The 25636-nt window shown below is 56.3% G+C and overlaps 1 protein-coding gene across 1 annotated transcript in view; it reads right to left on the bottom strand.

Moving 5' to 3' along the window:
* Positions 1-571: 571 nt before the first annotated feature.
* The window catches only part of UBIAD1 (UbiA prenyltransferase domain containing 1), a 54684-nt gene continuing 29619 nt past the window's right edge, over positions 572-25636 (bottom strand). The window contains exons 2-4 of the transcript XR_013995823.1: positions 23118-23270; positions 6856-6978; positions 572-1619 (exon numbers count right to left, since the gene is read on the bottom strand). The gene's annotated coding sequence lies outside the window, so the exon portion shown is untranslated. The remainder of the gene's footprint in view (positions 1620-6855; positions 6979-23117; positions 23271-25636) is intronic.

Consider the following 25636-nt stretch of genomic DNA (forward strand, 5'->3'; position numbering starts at 1 on the left):
CCAGGGAGGGCCAAGGGGAGTGAGAGAAGCGGGCCAGGGACCGTGGTTGTAGGGTAGGAGGAAGGGAGGCGTAGAGGGGAGAGGAGGTGTGCAATTTGGTCTCATTAGTGCAGCCTGAAGCTGTCTTTTCTCTAAGACACAGGACGGAGGCTGGGGCCTGAGCTGCAAGTGACAAGCTCACATCTGAGCAGTCTCAGCTCCGTGGGCCGCGGAGGGACACAGGCAGGGGCCGGCTGCTCCCGGGACATGCCCAGCCTTTCCAACGTAGAGGAGGCTGACACCCAGCCGCTCACCACCCTCTTTCAGATAAACCTGGTCTTTGTGCTGGAGGGACCCGAGAATTCCCTAGCCACGACTGCTCTTCTCTGTTTCAGCTACAAGGGGGAAACATGCTTCGCAGCTTGCAGATGGGGAGACTGAGGCCCAGAGTGAGTCCAGAATGAGGGAAAAGGCACACTTCGAAGCGAGAGAGTGGGGACACACCTCCTCCAAAATTCAGACCGGACCCTTCTCTGCAAACCCCAATCGCTTACTCTATTCATGTGCGAAGAAGATAAAAGAATCCCAGAGACCCCTGAGGCTGCACACATAGTGTGCATATCTTTATTTTGACAAAAAGATTCTTTGGAGGCATGGGGAGGATCCCATGAAAACCAAATCCATTCCCAGAAGGAATACATTCACGCCCGCCCTGGTCAGTGACTGCACAAACATTTTTCCAAAACCCACCCTCGTTTGAGCCAGAAGCATCAATGAAGGGATCAGTTCTGTATTTTTTAAAAATCTCCCCTAATAGCAGCTTTATTTGTAATAGCCTCCAACCGGAAGCCACCCAGATACCCATCCTTCCCCGGGGAGTGGTTGAGCAAACTGCGTGTGTACGTCCACACCAGGGAGCAATGCCGGGCGACAGACAGGAACGGGCTGGTGACGAGGAGGATGAACAGCCGGGGCCTTGTGCTGAATGGAAAGCCGTCCCCTACAGGTTCCACGTTGGATGAGCCCACGGAGGTGTCGTTCTCCGAATGACAAGATTATAGAGCCAGAGAGCAGATTAGCGGCTGCCAGGGGTCAGAGATGGGGTCGGGGTGGATGTGGTTATAAAAGGGTAGCCCAGGCCCTAGCCGGTGTGGCTTGGTGGATAGAGCATCAGCCGGCAGAAAGAAAGGTCCTGGGTGCGATTCCAACCAAGGGCACGTACCTCAGTGGCAGGCTCGATCCCAGGCCCTAAAAGGGGCATGTGCAGGAGGCAACCAAGTGATGTGTCTCTCTCACATCGATGTTTCTCTCTCTGTCCCTCCCTTCCACTCTCTCTAAAAAAATCAATGGAAAAATATCCTCAGGGGAGGATTAACTAAAGGAGTAACCCAGGATCCTGGTGCCAATGGAACTACTCTGTCTTGACTGGAGGTGGATTCGAAAAACCCACCCATGGGATAAAATTGCATAAACACGCACCAATAGGTACATGTGAAACCGAGGAAATCCGAGTAAGAGCGGTAGATCCCATTCATGTCCGTTTGATGGTGCAGTACAATTCCGATTCCGTTAACACTGGGAGAACCTGGGGAAGGGTACTCAGGACCTCCCTGTGTTATGTCTCCCAACTGCATGTGAATCTACAATTACATGAAGATTAAAAATTTAATTTAAAACAATTATTTTAAAGCTCTCTGAGTGATTCTGTTCAACCAAGGATGAGAACGCCTGCCAGATTGAGTTTCTTTTAAAAATGTCCCATCCATATAGTCCACACACGTCCCCTTTCAGCGGCCAAGGAGAAACTGTGCACCCGTTCGGGATGCGGACGTGCGAGCCTGGCCCGGGGCTAACCAGGCAAGAGACGGGCCTTTACTGCCAAGCAGCGGGGGGGGGGGGGGGGGGGGCAGGGGGCAGGGGGGGGGCGCTCTGAGCAGCCCAGGCTCTCCACCCACCAGCTCTGCAACTTTGGGCCAATTATTAAAGGCCCCTAAGCATCTCCACAAAGTGGCACATCGATGACACCTGCTTTCAAAGGTGGCTGTAGGGTGGGGACAGGAAGGTGAGGAGCCTGGAAAATAGAAATCTCTCGGTGGTAGAAGCATTGCCAAATGTGCAGTGAGCCCCGCCGGCATGGCTCGGTGGTTGAGCTTTGACCTATAAACCAGGAGGTCACGGTTCAATTCCCAGTCAGAGCACATGCCCAGGTTGTGAGCTCCATCCCCAGTAGGGGGCGTGCAGGAGGCAGCCGATCAGTGATGCTCTCTCATTGATTGTCTATCTCTTTCTCCCTCTCTGAAATCAATAAAAATCTATACATTTTTTTAAATGTGCAGTGAGCAGTGGGGAATTGGGTATATGTGGGCCTTCACTTCACCCCTGGGCCTTCACCCCACCTGGGCACACCTGGGCCTCAGCCCCCCTGAATCTCAAACGTGCTCTCTAAGGACTCGGAAGCAGAGTGCAGGGTGCAGGGCCGAGGTGGGCTGGAGGATGTCCCGTCTCTGTAAGAGCTGCGGTGGATCTAAAGGACTAATGCAGGGAAGAACTTCATAAAACGTGTCCCCTCCTGCACCAGGCGCTGGTTTGCTCCAAGCCAGCAGCCCCAGAGGTGAGGCTGGGACTGAATTGAATAGATTATGTCTGAGGTTTCTGCAGCTCATGTTTCATATAATAGGCGGCTTCCTCTCTGTCAATCAGAGCCTTCCTGCAGAGCCTGCATGCAGACAACCCCAGGCGCCCAGCCTGTGTGTGCAGACCCCTCCCTGGGTGTGCAAGTGAGCACGCGCACGCGCACACACACACACATGCCACACAACACACACACCACACACACATAAACACACACACCACACACACACACCACACACCACACATAAACACACACACCACACACACCACACATAAACACACACACCACACACACACACGCCACACACACACACACACTATACACACGCCACACACGCCACACATACACACCACGTATACCACATACACCACACACACACCACACACACACACACCACACACACACCACACATAAACACACACACGCCACACACACACACACACATGCCACACACACAGATGCAACACACACACCACGCCACACACACCACACACACACATGCCACACACACACCACACATACACACACACACCACACACACACCACACACGCCACACACACACCACACACACCACACACACACACACATAGCACACACACACACCACACAAACACACACATGCCACACACACACTACACACACGCCACACACACACCACACACACCACACACACACACCACACATACACCACACATAAACACACACACGCCACACACACACCACACACGCACCACACACACCACACATAAACACACACAACACACACACACACCACACACACACCACACACACCACACATAAACACACACACCACACACACACACCATACACACACACTACACACACACCACACACGCCACACATACACACCACGTATACCACATACACCACACACGCGCGCCACACACACACCACACACACACACCACACACATGCCACACACACCACACATACACACCACGTATACCACATACACCACACACACACACACACACACACGCACACCACACACACGCCACACACACATTCCTGTGCCACATGCGCCTCCTTCCTAGGAAGGACTCGGATTCGTGTGAGAAGGGACTCTGTGAATGCCAAGGCCGTGCACAGCCCATCTCCTCCCCTGGGCCCTGCGGAGGGAAGCGGGAGACGCAGCTGGGACCCAGGCCCTTTCATTATTTATGGTGCTTTCGTTATTTCACGTATAAATAATCGATGACTGCAAAGTGCGGCGGGCACCGCCACAGAATATGCATGAGCCACGTTTGTGGGGATTTCGGCTGCCGCCCGGCCCCAGATGTGCTCGCGCGCACACAGGCCCCAAATACAAATCATCATAATGTAGATTTCATCTGTCAGGTGGGGCCTCGTCTCCGGGACAGAGAGGCAGCCTGTGCATCCTCAGCACCCAGGGGGGTGGCCCGCCTGGTCATGGCTGGAGCCAAGCGCCCAGCTGGTTGGGGAGAGAGGAGATGGCCCTGGCCATGAGGGAGTCCTGACATGCCAAGGTCTGATCCACTCCTCACCCCTGCTTCGCCCAGGCGTGCCTGCTGAACCCACGGCCCACCTGGTCCTTGGAGGGGCTAGTGCTGTAGACCCGGGACTGTGCGTGGGAGAAGTGGTCCTGTTCCTGAGTTTCCGCTCTGCCTGGTCCAGAGCATGGGAAGCTGACCCCCTCCCATCATGGGATTCCGGGGGGGCGGGGCGGGGGCGGGGTGCAGGGGAGGATGAGCCAGATGGAAACAGCGTCATCCCCGGGCTCTGGGAGGCTCCCTTCCTTGCCTCTCGGGCTCCTGCTTCGCTTTCCAGGCTACCGCTCCTTTCTGTCTCTGCCTTTTCATTCCCTCTCTCCCCAAGGACTTTGCATCCTCGGCTACTTATGCTGTTTCCTTTGCTTGAAATTCTTTTCCCTTCCCCACCAATGCCTGGCTAGTGCCTGGTCGCCCCCCAGTAGATGCTGGGGTTGTGGAGAAGGGATGAGGGGCTGTCCGCTTACTGAGCTGCGTGCCACCTCCTCCGGGTCATCTTCTCCAGCCCCCTGCGCTGGGTGAGGACCTGGACGCCCTGTTCCGGATCTTATTTCATCGTGTTGTAATGATCTCTTTGCTCATGTCCCCCTCCCCCACCACACACATTAGATTGTAGATTAGGTGACAGTAGCGGGCTTTGGCACCCAGCAGACCTTCGTTAGAGTCCAAGCTCTGCCACTCACAGCTGTGTGTCCTTAGCCAAGTGATTGAACCTCTCTGTGCCTGGACGTCTTCTTGTCAAGTTGGAATAATAAAAATAGAACCAACCTCACAGGGCTGTCGGAGGATTTAATATATGAATCCAGTAAAAGCGCCTGGCCCAGTGCCTGCGCGCAGCTCAGTAAGCGGACAGCCCCTTGTCCCTTCTCCACACCCCCAACATCCCCAAAGCTATGAAAACCAAAAAGCTTGTGAGAACTTATTTGGCAGTAAAACTTGAACTAAAATGACCTTGGAGCTACTTATGGTCTTTATTTATCTCATTTGCTGGAACTATCCATACGTATTCTGCTACAGAAATATGAATGTGTTGGCATGTTCCATAACATATTTAAAAGAATGACATTTCGAAAATCTAGAAACATTTCAGAATCTGAAATGCATGTAGCCCAAAGGTGTCTGTGAGGCACCGTGGGCCCACCGCGTTCTCACGGTTTTTATTCTTGACGGTGTCGTAATAGTGGGCGCCCGGCGGCCAGCAGCATGCCCCGCGCACAGTCCTCCGGAGATACTGCTGAAGGGCGAAGGTTGGGACCGTGGCTGGAGTTAGCCCTGATTCCCGGCCTTCCTGGGAGACTGTGTCCTCCCGCCCACCCTCAGAGCCCCGAGCCCAGGCCCCGCTTGCTGGCATCCCGCGGTCACCCATTGCTGTGGGTGGCAGGAGCTGCACAGAGGGTGAGTTACTCTTCCAAGTCGCAGCTGAGGAGCCGGGAGCTGCCAGGAGCCACGGCCTGTCTCTGCTCTCACAAGTGGCTCCCTTCTCCCAGGAAGGCGGGGGATGCCCTCAGGCCCTCCCTGACCCCTCCCCACAAGGCACCAGAGGAAGAGCCCAGAAGGGAAGGAACCATCAAATGAAATGAGGCTGAGCACTGATTGTGCTGAGTCCCAAGGTGTATAGATGGCATGGATGCTAGAGATGGAGAGAGTGACAGAGGACATAGATTAGATATGGATGTAGATGATAGATATAGATGATATAGTTAGAGAGATAGAGATAGAGATAGAGACAGAGACAGAGACAGAGACAGAGACAGAGATAGAGATATAGAGATAGAGATAGAGGATATAGATTAGATATGGATATAGATGATAGATATAGATGATATAGTTAGAGAGATAGAGATGGAGATAGAGACAGAGACAGAGACAGAGACAGAGACAGAGATAGAGATAGAGAGATAGAGATAGAGATAGAGATAGAGATATATATAGGTGAGATGGGGGATATAGACATAGATCTCTATAGAATACTAGAGGCCCAGTGCACGAATTCGTGCATGGGTGGGGTCTGGCCCGCCCACCCCAATTGGGGTGGGCAATCGGGGGCCAGGCCGGCCAGGGGGAGGGGCCATGAGCAGTTGGCCGCCCATCCCTGCCCTCTGGTCGAACTCCCGGACAATTTGCATATTAGCCTTTTATTATATAAGATACCACCACCTTTTCTATCCTGAGCTTGATGTGAGCACTATCAGCTCCCCACCTGAATTCAGATCCAATTGAGAGAGAGAGAGAGAGAGAGAGAGGGAGAGAGAGAGAGAGAGACTGGAAACCCTCAGTTAAAGGTCAAACGCCAGGTTTAGCACTTGCCAAACACTCCACTGCAGAATGTGACATGGCGGGAAAGGCTGGGGTTGTCACATCCCTTCTCATGAAAATATGAAGCCCATTTTGCAGATGAAGAGACTGAGACAAGTGAGTGGAGGGCGAGGATTTGAACCAGGACCTTCTGTCTCCACTCAGTTATTCCACCTGACTTGTTGCTCTCAACAAGCCCCAGAAACAAGGCCTCGGGACCTCCAGGAGCCCATGGTAAAATGAACCCCCTATGAAAAGACCTTAGGGGTTGGGGAGCCTGCAGCAGAGCCCAGGGTCTGGCCAAAGGCTGGTCACGATTTCCCTCACTCCCTGTTCCCCTGTCCGATCACCACCGCTCACTGCTGCTGGGACTGTGGTTGGTGACGCGGCTCTCCTGGTTCCCTGTCTGATCCACGCACCTGAGCCAGGCCAGGGACTAGCTTTCAGCAGCCACTTCCATCTCCAGCTCATTACACAGCAGATGCCCGCGTCTGGGTCCACCAGTCTCAAGCCTGATCCATGTCTGGCAGCTGGAACAAATCCTGTGAGAAATTAAAACAGCCCCAGTCACTCCGACACCTGCGGGGAGGCCAGGGCACCAGTGGCTGGAAAGCCAGCTCTCAGGACAGCACCTCTGTCTCATGGCTGCCCTAATTCTGTCTCTCGGACTAGAATTGCAGTCAGTGTATAAACCAGGCAGAGAAAGCTGCCACATGTTCAAGAAATGGGGCCCCGTGCTGCCCCCCACCGCCCAGGACAGACAGCCTGCCTCTGCTTCTGGCAAATGTTTCCTTTTGTGAACCAAGCCCGTGCGGGCTTTCCAGAATTCTGAGGCGGCTCTGAGCTCAGCGGGAAGGCGCCCTGTGATGGATTAGGGATGTCTGCCGCGGCTGCAGCCTGGGAGACGGTGGAGCTCGGGCCATTTGTTCACTTTTCCTGATTGTCTGACACTTTTACCGATGGATGGCCTTTCGGGGAAGGACCCTGTCACGGTGTCACTCTGAGCTTGGAGGTTCTCTGTGTGCGCGCATGCGTGTAATTTTGAAAGATATGCGTTTACAAAGCTGAGCATAAATCAGTGGCCCAAGAAACCTCTTTCTTCCGCACCATATGGCCTGTATGACCCCCAGCGAGCACAGGGCCTTCCGGAGCCACATTTACAAATCGAAGAGGAAGCTGTCAGTTGGGACAAGGTTGAATGCATTCGAGTCCTCCCTCCTCTTATGGTGACAGAGGATTTGGGTTTGGGAAATTATTATTTAAAAAGCCATACATTCGCCCAAACCGGTTTGGCTCAGTGGCTAGAGCGTCGGCCTGCGGACCGAAGGTCCCAGGTTTGATTCTGGTCAAGGGCATGTACCTTGGTTGCAGGCACATCCCTAGTAGGGAGTGGGCAGGAGGCAGCTGATCGATGTTTCTCTCTCATCGATGTTTTTGACTCTCTATCCCTCTCCCTTCCTTTCTGTAAAAAATCAAATATATATATATATATATATATATATATATATATATATATATTTTTAAAGCCATACATTCTACAGACCATGGTAAGCAGGGGATAGAGCCTCAGACTTGCTGCTCTCTGGGTCCTGCACTGAGGGGAGCAGCAGGAAGTTCAGTTCCCCCAGGATGTTAGAGCCCAGGGCCTCCTGGTGCAGGGGAACCCCACCACCAGAACTCTGCAAGAGCACCTCATTTCCTCGGGGCAACAGATAAAGTGCTTACAGCTGGCTATGTGTCCTCCTCAATGGCCTCTCCTACTACTCGCCCCTCCTCCGCTCCAGTCCTACCACACTCACCTCCTTGCTGTTCCTCAAACTCAACAAACACACTCCTGCCCCAGGACCTTTGCACTTACTATTCCTGTGCCTGTGTTGTCGTCCCCCGCCCCCGCACCCCCACCCCTACCCCAACCCCAGATATCTTTGTGGCTCATTCTCCCACTTCCTGCAGGTCTTTGTTTCAGATGTTAGCCTATCAGAGTGGCCGGCCCTGACCCACCACCTTATATAAAATAGCCTCTCCTACCCCATCACTCTCTATTACTCTTACTTTGTCTCATTTTCTCATAGGACGTATATTTGTCTCTTTGTCTCTTGTCTGTCACCCCCGCTTCCCCGATCCCTAGCTCCATGCGGTTAAGAGTGCTGTCTGCTGTGTGAATTCCTTTATCTCCAGAACCTAGAACAGGGCCTGGCCCAAAGCAGGGACCCACGGGATGTGTGCCGAATGGGTGAATGGCGGCTGGGCATCCGATTTTATGGATGAGGAAGCCGGGGCTCAGACGTGTTGAGTGACTTGCCCAGTAACAATGCCTGTGCTCTCTGGAGGGTGCTCGGTGCCAAGCCGTGTGCAGAGCCCGTCCCACGCACTGTCCCTTCAGCCTGGCAGCAGCTCTGTGAGGCAGGACAGCCCCTGACACAGGTGAAGACCAGCCAGGCTGAGTCTTGTTCAAGAGCACACAGTGGGTCAGAAAGGGAGCCAGGGTCTGATGCCAGGCTGCGTGTGTCCCACGCCCCCACTGGTAGCTTCTTGGCTCCATGGCCTCCCAGGGCCTGAAATCGAGGTCTTCTGACCCCAGTGTCCCCGCAAACAAAGCAAAGGCGTCTGTGTTGAGGGAATCATTTGGTCATCCCCTCTCTCCGGGCACACTGTGTCTGTACCATTGAAAGGACAGAGCGGGACTGATGGCTGTGTCCTTAACCCCTCTTCCAAGAAAAAGCCGCAGGGTGTATCAGTTACTCAGCCTGCCCTTATCTCGGCCAATGGGAAAGCGGGGGAAACTAGCCCAAGGCCAAAAGTATGCTGGCCACCCCCCTGTCTTTGTGTAACCAGACCCTAGCTGCACCCTGCCTGAACCCCCGACCCCAAGCCCTATAAATTCTTTGTTCTCTGGGGATTCGGGGCTCTCTCTTGCATCCAGTAATGGAGGCAAGGGGGGGACCAAGCGAGCTTGTATAAGAGACCCTCTGCTTTTGCATCGGACTGGCTCCCTGGCGTGGTTTCTTGGGGATCTTGAATTCTGGGCATAACACCATCAGGATCTCTCCCAACTTTATAAACTCCTTGCCAAGGGATCTCACCATTCCCCAAGTCTCCCTTTCCAATGGTGTTCCTGGAAGTTCTTCTTCCCGTCTAACCTAAACCCCCTTGCTTTCCTACTAGAAAGACCTGTTTCTTCTGGTCCCCGCCTTCCATGGAGCTGGGCAAGGCCGGCTCAGGAGCTTCCGACACAGGCAACGTACCCAAGATGCTTCGTTGAACTGGGAAGGGAGAGGAGCCACGGGCTCTGGGTCCCAGGGGTCCACGCCAATCCAAGAACCCCGGCTCCCGCGGCTGGCCCTGCATCAGCAGTCTGCCCCTCGCTCCTCTGAGGCCGGCCTTGCCAGGGTGATTTATGGGCCCTGTCAATCTGCGGGCTGAGCTGCGGAGACAGCGGGAGGAAGCGGGGATCAGGAGCAGCCATCCGTGGGGCCAAGCCAGGACGGGGTGGGAGGGGGGAGAGGCAGACCAGAGAAGGGCTGGGGTGGGGCTGCGGGTAGGAAGGCAGAGACCCCGACCCTCCAGGTGATGGGACACAGATCAGGATGGAAACCCCAGCAGGCGGTCAGAGAGGCCACCGCCCCGGGCCAGGCCCAGTGGCTGGGGGACAGAGACACAGCAGAGTGAAGAAAGAGGGCGGGAGTGAGTGGGTAAGTCAGCTGGTAGACAGCCACCTCGGGAGTTTCTGATTCCCTTTATCCTGAAGACAAAAGCAAAATAAAAATGACTGACGGCGAGAGACTTTTAGGGGGGGGGCTGCTTTTCTGCAGACCGGCTGGAAGTCACAGACTCGCACATCTCCCCACGTGTCAGAGCCCTGGCAGGGACCTCAGGGTCCTGCCCCACCCACCCCAGGCGGGGAGCGCTCCATCCTCCCGCTGTCTCTCGCCCTGGTTTATGTGTCCGTCCCTGCAGCTTCACGCCTGCCCACTCCCATTTGCACCCGGCCTCCCTGCCTTAGATTTTCCTGCTTGATGTTCTGTGGTCTCTTCCTTCCTCTCGGGTGTTCTTACTCCCTGGGAGCCGCTCTGGGTCAGCCTCCCTGCCTCTCTCCCGTCTGTCTAGCTGCCCCCGTCACTCTCTGCCCCTTCATGGTGTCTCTCCCTACTTGCCTCCCTCCTGGTGTGGCCCCTGGGCCTCACCCTCACACTGTCCTTGGTCCCTCAATCTCTAAAGTCCACTAGTCACAGGTGCCCCTGACCCAGCCCTGGGCAGTGGGTCCAGGTGGGAGGGGAGGGTCTCCAGGCCAGGAGTTGCTGTGGGGAGGGGAGCCCCCACATCTGTTAGCTGGGCAGCTAGGCACAAAGGTGAGGCAGTACCCCTAGGTAGGGGCAGCAGAACAGGCAGCCGGCAGCTCCCTTTTATCCGGAGTGGATTTGATATTCCAGGCTTGCACACACATGCACACATGCACACATGCACACGCAGGACACAGCACAACAGATATGCACTGAGCAGCCTCAGACAGCCTGGCATCCAGACTCCCAAATTCACATCTTCTCCGCTGGGTCCAGAAACTCCCTCCTCCAACTTCACCCCATCGGACCACAGAGATGTCCCCCACGCCAGTGCACCGGAACCCACGGTGGGAAGGCATGTCTACTATCCCCAGGGCAAAGGACAAGGGCCCCAGACTTAAATCCTACCCCCTCCAGCACCGTGGACACACCGCCTCTCCCCCCACCCTCCCCTCCCACCGCCCCCTGCCCCTCACCCCATCCCGGGCAGGAGCCAGGAGCTCAGAGCTGAGCTGCAAGCCCATCTGCTCCAGGTGATCTCTTTGTTTCCCACTTGGCTTCCATGCCCTTGATTTATGAGACCAGGGGAGCGATCCCTTCTCATTTATACTTTGAAGCTGATTTAAATTGTTTCAGTAACAAATTAGTCTAAATGGAAAGCAAAGTTTCCATCTGTTTCCAGGGGGTCTGGTGGGTGGGTGGCTGCCCCCCTGACGGTTCTGACAGGGAGGGTGGTGCGCCCCCTAGGGGCCAGTGTGGAGATGGCAGCGCCTGCCCCTGGAAACCAGGCAAGGGGAGCCTCACCATGGAGCCCTACGCATAACTAATCATATACTCTTATGCACCACATATACACTGTGTACAGTGTAGATGCACTGTGTAGGCACGACTAATACACTGTATGTACACTGAGCTATAGACTGGCTGCCCCCTCCCCTCGTCATATGTTGAACCTATTCCCGTGTGATGGAATTAGGAGGTGGGGCCTTCAGCAGGTCACAAGGGGAGCTCACAGCATCTAACCCCACAGACTGTTCTCGACCCAGCTTCTCTACCTGCACCTCGTACCCAGGCTCTGCCACCTAGAAATGCTCACACAGGCCCCCCAATCAGATAAGGGGCAGCTTGAGCCCCAGGGACCCAGGCAAGAGCCACCCAGACCTCCATCCCAATCCCAGCTCTCCCAGGGTTTAGCTCTGTGACCTTAGGCAAGTGGCTGGGCATCTCTGAACTTCCACTTGCTGGGCTGACACGGGATAATGGCAGCTCCAACTGTGTGAGGTCACGAGGATTAGCCCACGGTGGGGAGGGGGGCGGGCATGGGAGTGAGTGCAGAGGCTCCGAGAAGAAATAACTGATGGGAGGGACCTAGAGCTAAAATGATGCTTAGGGCCACGCAAGGACACCCCCAGATACATACACCCCCACCCGGCAGAGGGAGGCGGCGTGGAGGAGGTGCAGAAGGAGCTGAGGGCGGAGGTATTGCACAGGTACATGCCGGGTCTCAGGTGCCCTGTCAGGAGCGAGTGCAACCAGCGTGCTGTTTCTCTGGCACAGCACACGCTGCCCCCGACCGCCGGCCCGACAGCCCAGGCAGCGTGGCCTAGTGCGGAACCTGGAACGGCGTTCTCTCTGAGCGCAGGACCGCATGAGCAGGCCCCCGGGTCTCCTGCCAACTCCAGGCTGCGCCGAGGGAGGGAGGTCATGGCTTTGGGGGGCCTGCCTGGGTGGCAGGGGCAGGGCCCCGGGTATGGTCGGAGTGGAGCTGTCTGCAGCACCCCCTCCCCACCTGGCAGCTACTGAGAGCGCCTATCTGCTGGGGACAAAAGATGTCGCAGGAAGTGACAGCGTGCTATGTTTCCCCTAAAAATAACAGTGACAGGGGTTCTTTTCTTGTCAGGAGAGACAACCGCTCAACTTTGCTTCTGTCAGCAGCTCTGCCGCTTCTCGAACCCCACCCCTCCCTGCTGCCCACCCCAGGGCTGGGCTCAGCCAGGTGCTGGCAGGGTCTGAATCAGGCCTTCCTGCCCCACCCCGAGGGCCACCAGCAGCCAGCACTCTCCCTGTCTCTCCCTTTCCTCCTCCCTCACAGCCTCAGCTTCATTTCTATCCCTCAAGTCCCACCCCCAGGGACAGGAATCAAGAGGAGTCCGGGCCAAGTCCACTCTCCCCAGTCCCCGGGCCCCACTGTCCCCCCTCAGCGGTGGCCTCTGTGGCAGCCGGGCCAGACAAGGCCAGAGCTGGGTAGCAGGCATCCCTCTGCCTCTCCCTGGCATGTGGGGTCCCCCCAGCTGGAGCAGAACGCTCCGTGGAGAGCCGTCCACGAGGAGGGCCAGGATCAGCCACAGACCCACTTACAAGCAGCTCTAATAAAAAGTGACGTTCCTATCTTCTAGAAAATACGGTGCCATTGCCCCATTCGTGTCTGGCTCAGCTTTGTGGGGAGGGACGATTCGATCTCCCTGGCAGCCGCCTCCCTCCCACCACCTCCTGGCATGTGCTGGGGCCATAATGGATAGGGAGCTGCCTCCGGGGCAGCCGCCCACGGCAGGTGCATCCATCTCTCTCGCTGGGGCCCAGCTCAGGCCCACCCCCACTTCCCTCCCCACCCCCACCTCCCATATTGGTGTATCACAGCCTTAGGGAAGGGGAGGGCTGAGTACCCAGCAGGGGTGCCCCAGGGGAGCCTCCCTCCCAGGCAAAAGGTTCACTTATTCATTCAACAAACACTTATTGAGCACCTACTAGGAGGCACTCACGGGTCTAGGCCCCAGGGTGAGAGCAGTGAGCAGACAAGGTCCCCACCCTCAGGGAGCTGACATTGGGGGGGGGGGGGCGGGGGGCCGCCTGAAATGAAGCAGCTACAAATCAACGAGGTCACCTTAGATGGCAGACTCGCAATGTTAACATTGTTTGCGGGTAGTTTTTACCGCGCGCTAACAGGGGGCGCGGGCCATTTTTGCTAATTTTTTGCGCAAATGGCAACGTTCAGTAAAATTACGATAACTTTAGTTTACATATTTATACGTTACCCACATTCTACCGCTAGTCTATAAAAAAACGTATTAATACGTGTCCCACGCCGCTCTACTACCAGTCAACGTAAACGTATAAATATGTCTCCCGCATACAATGTGTTAAGTGCTACGTGGTCATGAAACAGGAAGAGGCAGATGGAGGAGCCTGGGGCCGCTGTCACAGGGGTCAGGAGGGCTCTCCCAGGAGCTGGCCTTGTGCTGAGACCTGAATGATGAGAAGCAGCTGCCTGGAGCCAAAGAGAGGGTGTGCCAGGCAGAGAGGGGCAGGGGCAAAGGTGTGGAGGAGGGGGTGGAGCCCTGAGCCCTGGCAGTACAAAGGCAGCGAGTGCCAGTGTGGCGGGCAGAGGGACGAGGGCGCACAGGGTGAGAAGTTGGAGAAGGAAGGAGGTGTGGGACTCCGAGAGCACGTGGGAGTTTTTTGTAGGTGGAATCGAAGCCGTTGGAAGTTCTAAGCAGGTTGTTCTTTTAGAATCACCCTGGCTGCTGGGTGGAGAGTAGCGGGCAGGGTCCATGGAGAGGCGGGAGCAGCTCGGGTTGATTGGGCGGGGGGTGATGGGACAGTGCGTGCACGGTTGGGGGAGTCGTCAGTTCAGGATATATTCCAGGCCCCGCTGACGCACTGGCAGGTGTACTTGGCCTCCCCTGCTTCCTCCAGCAGGAAGGAGGCACGCGGCCTGTTTCCATAGCCACCCACCTGAGGGCCGGGTCTTCCTCTGTCTCTCTGCCGCCCCAGCTCGAGGCTGGCTCTCACTCCCAGCTGGGTCACGAAGCCACATCTTCCCTGGGGGCAAGGAGAGAGACCTCGGACCAGAGAGGGTGCCTGGCGGCCAGGCCCCAGCTCAGGGGCGAATCTGACCCTGCTCCCAGCACCACTGAGGCGTTCCACCCATTCTGCAGAAGGGAGTGTGAAGGCCCCAGGGTTGGGGATATTCTTGGCTTCTGTGCTGGGCCTGGGACTCGAGCTCCTCCCAGCAGCACAAGGGAGCAGGAAAGAGCAGGGAGGAGCTCAGATGAGGCCATCCGCCTGGGTGTGAATTCAGCTCCACCAGATACAAGCTGTGTGACCCTGAGAAAATGACTTACCTCTCTGAGCCTCAACTAAGTCCTTCATTGATTCAACAAATAGGTAGTGAGCCCCTACTATGTGCCAGGCCTTAGAGTGGATGCTGGGGATGCTGCAGCGACAAGAGGGATTTACAGTCTCAGAGAGAAGATAGGCAACGAGTGAACAATTAGTGCCATGGCTGTGATCAGTGCCAGGAAGTGGGGATGGGGGTGCGATGGAAGGAAGGTACTAATTAGGAGGAGGTGGTTGTGAGGATGAAAGATCACACATGGAAAGCCCTCAGTGCAGAGCCTGGCAGTGGTAAGTGCCAGTGCCCGAGAGCCACTATTGGGAGGGACCCAGGGGGAAAGGGTGAGGGCGTCAGGACTGGCCCTCAACTCCAAGCCCAGAGCTGGCCAAAGGGGAAGCCTGCTTTTGCCCCCGGCACAGGTCAGAGGTCAGGCCTGGAACCTCTTATGGGGCCTTGGGAACAGACCAAGCCCTGACTCTGGGTCTGGCGTTCGTGAGTAGGACGCCCAGGCCCTTCCTCCGATGTCCCACTCGCGGGGTCCCTCACACAGCTGCCCCCTGTGGGAGTCATCTTCCTAGGCTGCAGGTGGAATTTACAAAACCTCTGCCGCCCCTGGTCACCCAGGGCCGGAAACCCCTCTGAGAGGCTTCCTGGGATAGTCGCAAGAAGGCAGGGCCCTTGACCTTCCGGGTGGCGGGAAAGTCCCCGCACCCTCCCAGAAGCATTGGATGAGAAGGCGGGAGGGAGGAGCATGGGGCGGGGACACCCCAACCATTCTTGACCTCAGGAATGTCCTCCATGAGGACACCCCCAGGTAAGGGCCTGCTAGGACTGGGCAGGACAGAGGAAACACGGGCCTCCCTCTGTCCCTCTGACTTCTCGTAAGAAGGTAATAAAACTGCAGGCCAGCACGGCCAGGGGACATGATTTACTCGGGCTGGGAAAGCTTTCATAAGGTCCCTCCGCAAACGGCCATTAAGGGAGTGGAATAACCACAGGCTAAGGGGCAAGTGCTACAGGTTCCAGAGTGGTTGAAGCAGAGGATTAAAGAGGCCTTCGGAGTCTGGAGACGTTATTAATAACCGCCCCGGGCACTTGGGAAGGCCCTTCATCCCAGCTGGCTTCGCGGGCACCACCTCCTGGCGCTCAGGTCTCTGGTGGAGCTGGAGGAACAGGCAAGCTGGGGGATGGGTTCCCCCCACTTTTCAGCTGGACAAGTGTGGGATGGGCTGGGGTCTTGGAGCTCAGGGTGCCTGGAAGATTCTGGGTGACACACTCTCTAGTGGTGCAAATGAGATTGTAGAAGGAACGGCCAGCGCTGTGAGGAGGGCAGGACTGTGGGGAGGGGTGAATATCAAGTGGGCCTCCAGTCCCACTATCAAGGCTGCGGGTGTGTGTGTGACATGGCAGCAGGTGGGAGCAGAGAACCCACCCTTCCCATCCGGAGGCTCCTCTCCTAGGCCTCCTCCTGCACAGAGGCCTGAGGAAGCTTGAGTCTCACCTCCTGTGTGGGCCGCCCCACCCCACCTGGATCTCCCGGGTGAAAAGTCCAATGTCCATAAGGTCCCACTCCCTCCTCCTCGCCCATCTCTCAAGGCTCAGTTCAAGCAATGCCTCCTCCATGGAGCCTTCCCAGCTCTCACCCTAACTTTGCCACTCTGAGCTGCATCCTCCCCCACGCCCTACTCTCAATAATGCAGACAAAGACCCCGACAAAGGGTCCCAGAGAACCTCCCCATGGGGCTGCCTTCTGAGCAGAGCTGCCTGGCCCCTCCATCCCACCCCCACCCTGGCTTCGTCCTCCTCTGTAATTTCTCTTTCCCAGAATTTATCTCTCCCGCTGAAATTAGCATTCCTTTTAAACGTTTTCACACTCTCCAATCATTCCTCAAATGCGCATATTAACTGGGAAAATGACTTGCCTGAGCTACTTCACCCAGCCTCACATTAATCTCCCCACAACCCTATTCCACTGAGCGCGCCTGGCCTTCTCTGCTCAGCCTCGAACACCCAGGGCCACACCAGAACAGCCCCCAGTGCCAAGGCTCACAGCCACAGAGAGCCAGGTGCCACCTGGAGGGCCAGGGGAGGAGCCCCGCCCTGCTGGGCTTGCCGTCCACAGGCAGAGATGGCAGGGGAGGCTGCCCGCCTTGGCACCCCGTTCTGAGTTAGTTTCTCACAGTATCAGAGCTTCCCCAGGGCCAGTGACTTCTCATCTTACGGGAGAGGGAGCTGGGAGTGAGACGTCAAGTCACTTACTTAAGCTGAAGCCCTGGGCATTCTGGGCTCTAAAGCCCAAGCCCTTGGCCACCATTCTGCTTGAGGAACCAAGGTGATGGGCGGGAGGTGGTGTGGCTTTGCCACCTATCGGCTGTGTGACCTTCGGCAAGGACAGTTAGGAGGTCAGAGCAGATCTGTATTTATAGCTCTTCATGTACAACTAGAGGCCAGTACACGAATTTGTGCACAGGTGGGGTCTGGCCAGCATGCCCCCATTGGGGCCGATTGGGGCTGGGCTGGTCAGGGGGAGGGGATGTAGGAGGTTGGCCGCCGGCCCCCACCCCTGATCAGGGTGGGGGGCCAATCGGGCCACAGTGTGCATCAAAGCAACTGGTCGTGCCAGTTGTTCCGGTCGCTTGGCTTGTATATATATAGATAATCATCTAATCCTCATCACAATGCTATTAGGTAGATACTATGATCACCGTTCTATAGATAAGAAAGTTGGTGCACAGAGAGGTTAAGTAACTTATCCAAGGACAAACAGCTAATACATAGCAGAGCCAGGACTCAAAACCAAGGAGTCTGCCCTCTTAAGCTCCACATTGTATGGGCCCCTCGATAATGACAGGGGAGACCCATCATTGCACCACTCTTCCAGGCAGCCTCCCAACCATTAAACCTGGAAAGGTCTTGTCCTGAGTCCAGTGTAACGTTTAGCTCCAACTACAACTTTAGAGTCTGTGCAACCTCTCATTTGGCCCAAGTGCAGATGGCAAAGGGAAGGGACCCCACACCAGCTCTGCCCTGCACCCCACCCAGCCAACCACCACTTGGTGACAGCCCCAAGGCGGGCAATGGCCACCCAGCATCTGAGCCTGCGTGGCCTCATCCTGCTTCCTCCTCACTGGGATTCTCTGGGACTTCCCACCAGGACTACCCCCCAGGCCCCTCCACTGCTGGGCAAATGTTCCAAAGTCCCCACATCAGGGGCCTGCCAGAGTGCCTGGGACAGAGATTTCTGTCTTCCAGAATCTATAGACCAGTGGTTCTCAACCTTGGCTGCACATTAGAACCACCTGGGAATCTTTTTAAAATCCTGATTTCTGGGCCTCATCCTCCGGAAATTCTGTTCCTTTGTTATTAATGTTGTGGCCCCTCCCCATAACAAAGAAACAGAATTTCCGGAGGATGAAGCCCAGAAATAAGGATTTTAAAAAGATTCCCAGGTGGTTCTAATGTGCAGCCAAGGTTGAGAACCACTGCTATAGACTGTCCCACCCTCTACCCCTAATGCGGGTCCTCAGACCATTAGGATCAAACAGACATCCGATTCCGGAGCCTTGGCGGGCAGGCGGGAGGCCGGAGGGAGGCGGGCGAGAGGCGGGCTGGCCAGGGTGTCGCCAGGTCAGGAACGGGACCTCACTCCCTTGCTAGGATACAGCAGTCCCCCGGCCTCCCCGATGTGATTTCCCAGACAATGACAACCTTTCACGTCCGCTCGGCTATAATCTCCTTTATCTTAATACAATCTTTTCCTGTTGAACTCTCCAGAGCCCCAACCACTTTTTCCACGGAGAGATTTTTTTTATTATGACTTGATACTATGATTACTGTCGAACTCCCAGTCTTTGTGGAGGGGAAATTAATAAGTTTTTCTTAAGCACTCGGCACGGCCACTGCATACCGATGAGGCCGGGCCAGCTCCCCCGCTGTGGGAGTCGATTATCAATCTGGCCTCTTGCCCGCTGGGGCCCGGCAGTTCTCATATCTGCAGGAAGCCGGCCATTAGGGGCCAGCCTGGTGCCAGCACTTCCGGCAAACGCTGGGCATCCCACGAGGGGCCAGGGGCCCACCCTGCTCCATTCCTGGCCGTGTCCTGGGGCAGGAATCATAGATGTCGAATCCCAGAACCAGAACAGGCCTTCGCTTCCAGCTCATTCAGATGGAGAAACCGAGGCCAAGCAAGATGTGACAGCTAGCGGCCAGGCCGGGCTGTCCCGCTGGGTGACATCGCGGTGCTTCGGACTCTCCTTCCTTCGAGTCTGGCTGCCGTCCCTCCTGCTGCCCTGCTGCCTTTGTCCTGTTCCAATCGGGCTGAAGGTTGACAGGTGATGTCTCTTATCCCCCGCAGGGAGAATGAATGGAGACAGAGCCCTATCCCAGAAACCCCTGCTCTCCTCCTGGCCTCAGCCATGCTCGGCCTGGGGGAGAGAAGGGCTCCCTTGGGCGGGCTGCCAGTCAGCTGCCTACTCGGGCAAGCGTGGCAATGAACAAACAAAACAAACACCACCCTATTCTCCCCCGACCAACCGTGACCATTCACTGAGCAAGCTTGTCTCAGCTACCCTGGGAGCCGGGAGGGGAGGGACTAGATTGTTCCTGTGATCCAAGGGGAGGCCAGGCTCGGGCAGCAAGGCGGTCACAGTGCCTGGCGGTCCCAGGGGTCTCAGGCTTGGCCTGGAAGGTGGAAGCCAGTCCCCCACCAACTACACTGATGGCGAGCAGTATTGGCTGCAACCGGAGGGAGTCAGGTTAGACAGCAGGAGACTGTCAATCATAAGGAAAGTTTAGCCCCTCCCTGGGGTCACCAGAACAATGGCAGCAGTCAAAGGAGGGTCCGGGTGAGGCTTGAGCCCCCACTAGAAATGGAGACCTGGGCTTCTCTGGCTGCGCGTGGGCAGGCCGCTCTGGGCTGGACGTCCTGCTCCCACAGACCCTGGGTTCATGCTTGACCTCTGTTCCACCTCTGTGCTGCATGAGCTTGCATGTCTCAGGTGACAGAATGAAGACACCGGGCTACCTGTCACCCACAGCCACCACCTGGGAGGCGAGTGGAGCAGGGAGACACACAGATTTGGAGAAGCCCCAGTCATCCTGTTGCAAGGACTGAGGCGCACGGGGTGCGGGAGCGAGGCTCTCGTGTGCATTTGGGGATTTGACACACGGAGCACCTGACAATGTCCCTGTCATCACAGATGCTCATGCTCCAGAGCAGAGAGATGGTCAAGAAGCAGGGAACCAGGTAAAACAATGTCGGCCAGGGTGAGGGCTGCATGGGGATGAGACAGAGGGAGATGGGGTGGGGACAACTAGAGATCGGGGGGCTCTCCCTGCCCTGTGCAGAGGTGACTTGGGGGGATGGGAGGGCCACCTCCCCAACTGGCTGAATTTCTCCCGCCCAGAATGTACCTCTCCTGCTGAAGTGAGCATTCCTTTTAAATGTTTAGTTGGTGGGGGACCAGCCTCAGCTCTCTACGTGGGGTGGATAAGACTGTTCCTCCCCTCAGCACCCAGGGGGCAGCAGACAGGCCCCAAGCAGGCGTGGTGATGGCCAGGAAGGTGCCTGGGCTCAAGGGATGCTGGGCCACCAGGGGGAAGGCTGCCAGAACCTGGGTGGGCACCTGTAGGGGGAGAAGGGAGTGAGTGGACACTTGGGCTGGGTTCTGACAACAGAATGACAGCACATTACTCTTACTAAGTAAATTAAGTCCATTTATCATTGTAATTAGCACAACTGCTCCTCAGGCCTTCGGCCGAGCTATTAATACATTGGCAGAGGCTCCCACCATGGACTGGTGACCTCCCCACAGCTGATCGGTGCAGGAAGGCTTGGCGGCTTGTTGCCAGGCTTGGCAGGAGAAGGTGGAGAATGGGGCCCAAGTACTCTGAGCAGAGGAGAGGCCACTGTCCCTTCCACATGTCTCCTTCCACCCTACAATTTCTTTGAATGACCGGAATGGCCCTGTCCCACTAGCATGTAAGAGCCTTGAGGTAGGGACACTATTGGCCTGGTTCACTGCTGTAGCCAACGCCAGCGCCTAGAATGGTGCCTGGCACATAGTAGGTGCTGGAAAAGCGTTTGTTGAATGAATGGATGCGTGAACAATAAATTAATGAATGAATGTCTGAATGAGTGAATGCTCTCTTGCTTCTGGGCATTTGTACAAATGGATCCCTGTGCTTGGCACACTTTGCCTAGCTAATACCTCAGATCTTTCAGGTCTCAGCTCAGCTGTCATCTCTCCCTGAGAAGACTTTCTGTCCTGCAGGTAAAGGTTCTGTACATCCATTTTGCACCTGGAGTCTCCTATGCTCACACCTGTTGTAGAAGTTAGCACACAACATTACAATTAATCCCTGTCCCCCAAAAGACTAAATGCTCTGTTACAGCAGGGGCTGTCTGGGTCACCGTGGTGTCTCAAGGCTTAGCCAAGTGCTCAAGTAATATTTGTTGAATGAATGAGTCAGTGAATCAGTGAGCGAGGAATAGGAAACCAGCTGCTGGGCTGCTCTGACTTTGACTTGGAGTTGTCCTGAGCCGCAGTGTGGACGGGGAGGGAAGGCGGAACCTGAGCCCACAGTCCTGGATGCTGGGGCCCCTCCTCCATCCATGAGCACCTCCCAGGACCTGGGCTTTAATAACAAAGGTGCCCAGGGCCTCACAGTCCAGGGCCTCCTGGGCTCCAGGTGGGGTCATCCTGTCAGGACACCCCTGTCTCCAGAAGCCCCTTGGCAAAGCATCCCCAGGGCTGGTCCTTTCCCGGGGCCCCACCCCTCAGCAGCCAGAAAGGCCGCCCCGGGAGCGCCCTCTGGTGGCAGACAGGCCCTGAGGCTCGGCTCAGGCTTGGCCTGGCGCCTGTGGCGGGCAGTCAGGGGTCCCAGGGAAGATGGGGTGGCTTCAGGGACCAGATGATGTCCACCCTTTGATGGTGAGAACCCGTGGACATGCTCAAGAAACTGGAAGCCGCTGCCAAGACATAAGTGGGAGCAGGGGAAGTGGTATACGGTGAGGCTGCAGGGGGGTTTGGGGGGCTCTGGGATAGGTGGGCTGGAGGAGGGGAGGCCAGGACCCAGCAGATGAAATGAGGTCCAGGTGAAGACCCTCCCTGGGCAAGTGGCTTGGGGCGGACACTCCCTGCTTGGGGCGGACACTCCCTCCGTGGCCTCCGTGGCCTCCGGGCTCGGAGTCAGGGCAGGGCCTTTGGAATCAGCTCACCTGAGGGATCGTATTTCTATGACTTAACCTCTCTGAGCCTCCACGTCTTTACCAACTTAATGGGATGATAACACCTACCTGGCAGGTGTGCGGCTTAAATGAGACAGAGCAGGCGAAGCTCCCGGCACACAGCAAGGACTCGGTGCTTATGTCACCCACTGAGCCCCCACCAGCCCACCAGCCCTGGGCGCTCCAGGCCAACACTGCCATGTCCCAGGGCGCAGAGCTGGACACACAGAGCGTTGGAAATATTTCAGCTCCCACACAGCCCCTTAGCTGGAGCCTTCGAGCGGCTGGAACTGCCAACATAGGGAGCCCCCACCCTCGCTGTCACGAGGACAGACAGAACTGCTGGTGAATGAGGCTGAGAGAGAGACAGACAGAGCCCTGGTGACATTTGACACTAGATCCATCCCTGGACTCCCCTGTCACGGAGACAATGAAGCCCCTTATTTTGCTTAAGCCATTTAAGTCGGGTTTTCATCACTTGCTCTCTCCTTTCTTGGGAACCTCCAAGCCTAGAGGCTGCAAACCTGGTCGTCTGGGCAATCTTGTTAGCCACGGGGGCTCAGGAAAACGGCTTTCTGGAAACCGAGGTAGCAGCAGAGCAGACAGGGGGAGCTTTAAAGTCTAGCTCTCACCAGAAATGAGAAAATAAGAAGGGAGTCCTGCCCTAACTGGTGTTGCTCAGTGGATAGAGCATCAACCTGCGGACTGAAGGGTCCCAGGTTCAATTCCGGTCAAGGGCATGTACCTTGGTTGTGGGCACAACCCCAGTAGGGAGTGTATAGGAGGCAGCTGATCGATGTTTCTCTTTCACCGATGTTTCTAACTTTCTATCCCTCTCCCTTCCTTTCTGTAAAAAAAAAATCAATAATATATGAGTCCTTTGTTTGCTAACAAGAATAATAGCAATAATACCAGCACGTAGAACAGTACCTCCCAGAGAGAGAGTTAAGACTATGTATTAGCTAGCATTTTGAACATTTATGTGCCGTGTAGTTTATTAAGGATTGATAATCATCACCCTCCCATTTTGCAGATAAGAAAATTGAGGCCCAGACTTACCTAAGATCTCACGGCAGAAAGTGGCAGGGCTTGGACCGCCTCATCCTGGGGAGCGCCCTCTGGTGGCAGACGGGAGCTCTGGGGATGTGTCCTCTCTTGGGCTTGACTTGGACTAAGTCCCCTTCCCCTCCATCCGTCTCAGTGTCTTCATCTCTAAAATACAGAATCAACTTCAGTCCCCCTGCCCGCCCCCAACAAACGAAGTGGGAGGTGAGCCAGCCAGGAAGCACAAAGCTGGGGGGCGGGGGGGGGGGCTCTTGGGAAAGACAAAGGTCCTCCCAAGGCAGAGAGAGCTGTTCATTTCCGGCCGGAGCGCACACCTTTGACTTCGTGGAGTCTTCGCCGTGCCTCACGGCCAACTTGGCAGATGTTATTTGCTCCGGTTTGACGGATGAGGAGCCCTGCTCCTCCCCCACCCCCACCCCCACCACCCCGACCCCGGTTTCGGTCCCACGGCTGGTCCAGGCAGACGGGCCCTGCTTCACGCTGTGGGGTCAGCGGCCAGCAGACAGTGTAGGCAGCGCAGAGGAACATTCTGGGTGTCAGAGCGCAGGTCCCTGCTGCTCCCTTCCTCCCGGGCAGGGGTCCTCCCAGCTGGTTCCCTCTGCTTTGCTCTGCAGCCCCAGCCTCAGGTGTTCCTGCCCCCCCTCACACCTACCCCCCCATCCCCCCCCCCAGGCTGCCCTAAATGCTCAGACACACTGACTTCCAGAAACAGCGGAGGGCTGGCAGAGAGCGGGGCTGCTGATATGGCGGACTGGGCCTCCGGACCCAGTGATGGTCACCTGCAGGCAGGCTCCCCACCAACCAAAGACTTTCCCCTTCCTTCCCTCTCCCCTTCTCTGGCCCCTGGAGGACGAGCTAGTGAGCAGGTGAGCCACGAGGTGAGCAGCTGCCGTCTAGGATGAGGAGGCTCCCTGCGGGAAGCTTCGCAGGAGAACTTTGACTCAGGAATGACATGCATGAGGATTTAGTTCCTCGTTGCTGGGCTTCCAGCTGAAGCGCGGGCTTCTTTCCACTTGGCTGGGGCAGGTGAGCTCAACTCAAAGGTGTCAGCGAAGCCGCCCAAGACTCACGTTCAACTACATTTCCTGAGCACCTACTGTGTGCGAGGCCCGGTGCCCACGGCTTGGCCCACTCCGTCCCACTTAACCTCATAACAACCTCTGAGTGTGGGAGTCCTGCTCCCATTCTAGAGATGGCGAAGGAGGCTTCTTCAGGAGCCCACGCTTGTGATAACACAGCCAGCTGGCATCACCGCACGTATTTGCCATGTGCCAGGTAGACTCAACGAGGTCCACCCATCTAACCCATGTAATTCTCCCAACAACCCTGCGAAGCAGATACTGCTCTGATCCCCATTGTGCCGACGGGGAAACGGAGGCCCAGTGAGGGTAAGTAACTGTCCCAGGCTACAAACGCTGGTGAGTGATGGAACTCGGATCCCAATCCAGGCCAGCCGGCACCAGGGACCAGAGCTAGAAACTGGGTCCAGCTCTTTGGGTTCCTGACCAATTCCTAAAAAACCACAGTTATTCTTGGCTTGACCGCCCTCATGCCCAGGGAGGGATGGGTGCAGAGGGACCACGTCCAGGAACCTACAGGCCTCAGGAACTGAAAGGCAGCGTTGGCGGGACATTTCCCTGGCAAGCTATGGAAACCCGACCCAACCGGCTTAAGCAAAATAAGGGGCTTCACTGGCTCCACGACAGGGGAGTCCAGGGGTGGATCTAGAGATCAAATGAGGTCACCAGGGCTCTGTCTGTCTCTCTCTCTTGGCCTCATCCACCAGCAGGTCTGTCTGTCCTAGTGACAGGGAGGGTGGAGGCCACCGATGTTGGCCATTGCCACCCTGCTCAAAGGCTCCAGCTAAGGGGCTGCAAGAGAGCTGAAATATACCCATCACTCTGCGTGCCAAACTCTGTGCCCTGGTCTGTGGCAGTGTTTTCCTAATTCACCTGCGGGGGGGAGGGGGGAGGGGGGTCACCTATTCCTAATGCATGTAAGACGCTGTAGAGGCCAGTGGCAACCCTCCTTCTGGTGCCTGAGGCCAGCCTCACACCAGCGCCTCTGTCCCCACACATGTGACTCCACCAGATTCATCCTCTCAGCGAATATTTATGGAACCAATGGAACCACTGCCACTGGCCAGGTAACTGAGGAACTCCCTGCCCTCCGGCAGCTCGCATTCTGGTAAGGGACCCAAGGAGTCACAGCCACACTAGGGCCAATCACCGACGCCCAAGAGGATTAGGATATACAGTGAATGGCGTAGCTAGCCATACGCCCACCCCTTTGGGAAGCTGGGACACTGGACTGACAGCCTCACCAGGCTGAACTGGGGCACAGGAGTGGGAGTGGGGGGAGCTGGGGAGGGGGGGGTGGGAATCCAGGAAAATTGCAATCCTTCCCTTTCTTGACCAATAACCTCCCCCATTGCATTGGGAGATGCCTGGGGCACAATACTGACAGGAGTGGGGCCGGGGTGTCCCTGAAGGGCTTAGCCATCGGCCTATCAC

This window comes from Myotis nattereri (assembly GCF_964212035.1).
Source record: "Myotis nattereri genome assembly, chromosome: 3".
Lineage (NCBI taxonomy): Eukaryota > Metazoa > Chordata > Mammalia > Chiroptera > Vespertilionidae > Myotis > Myotis nattereri.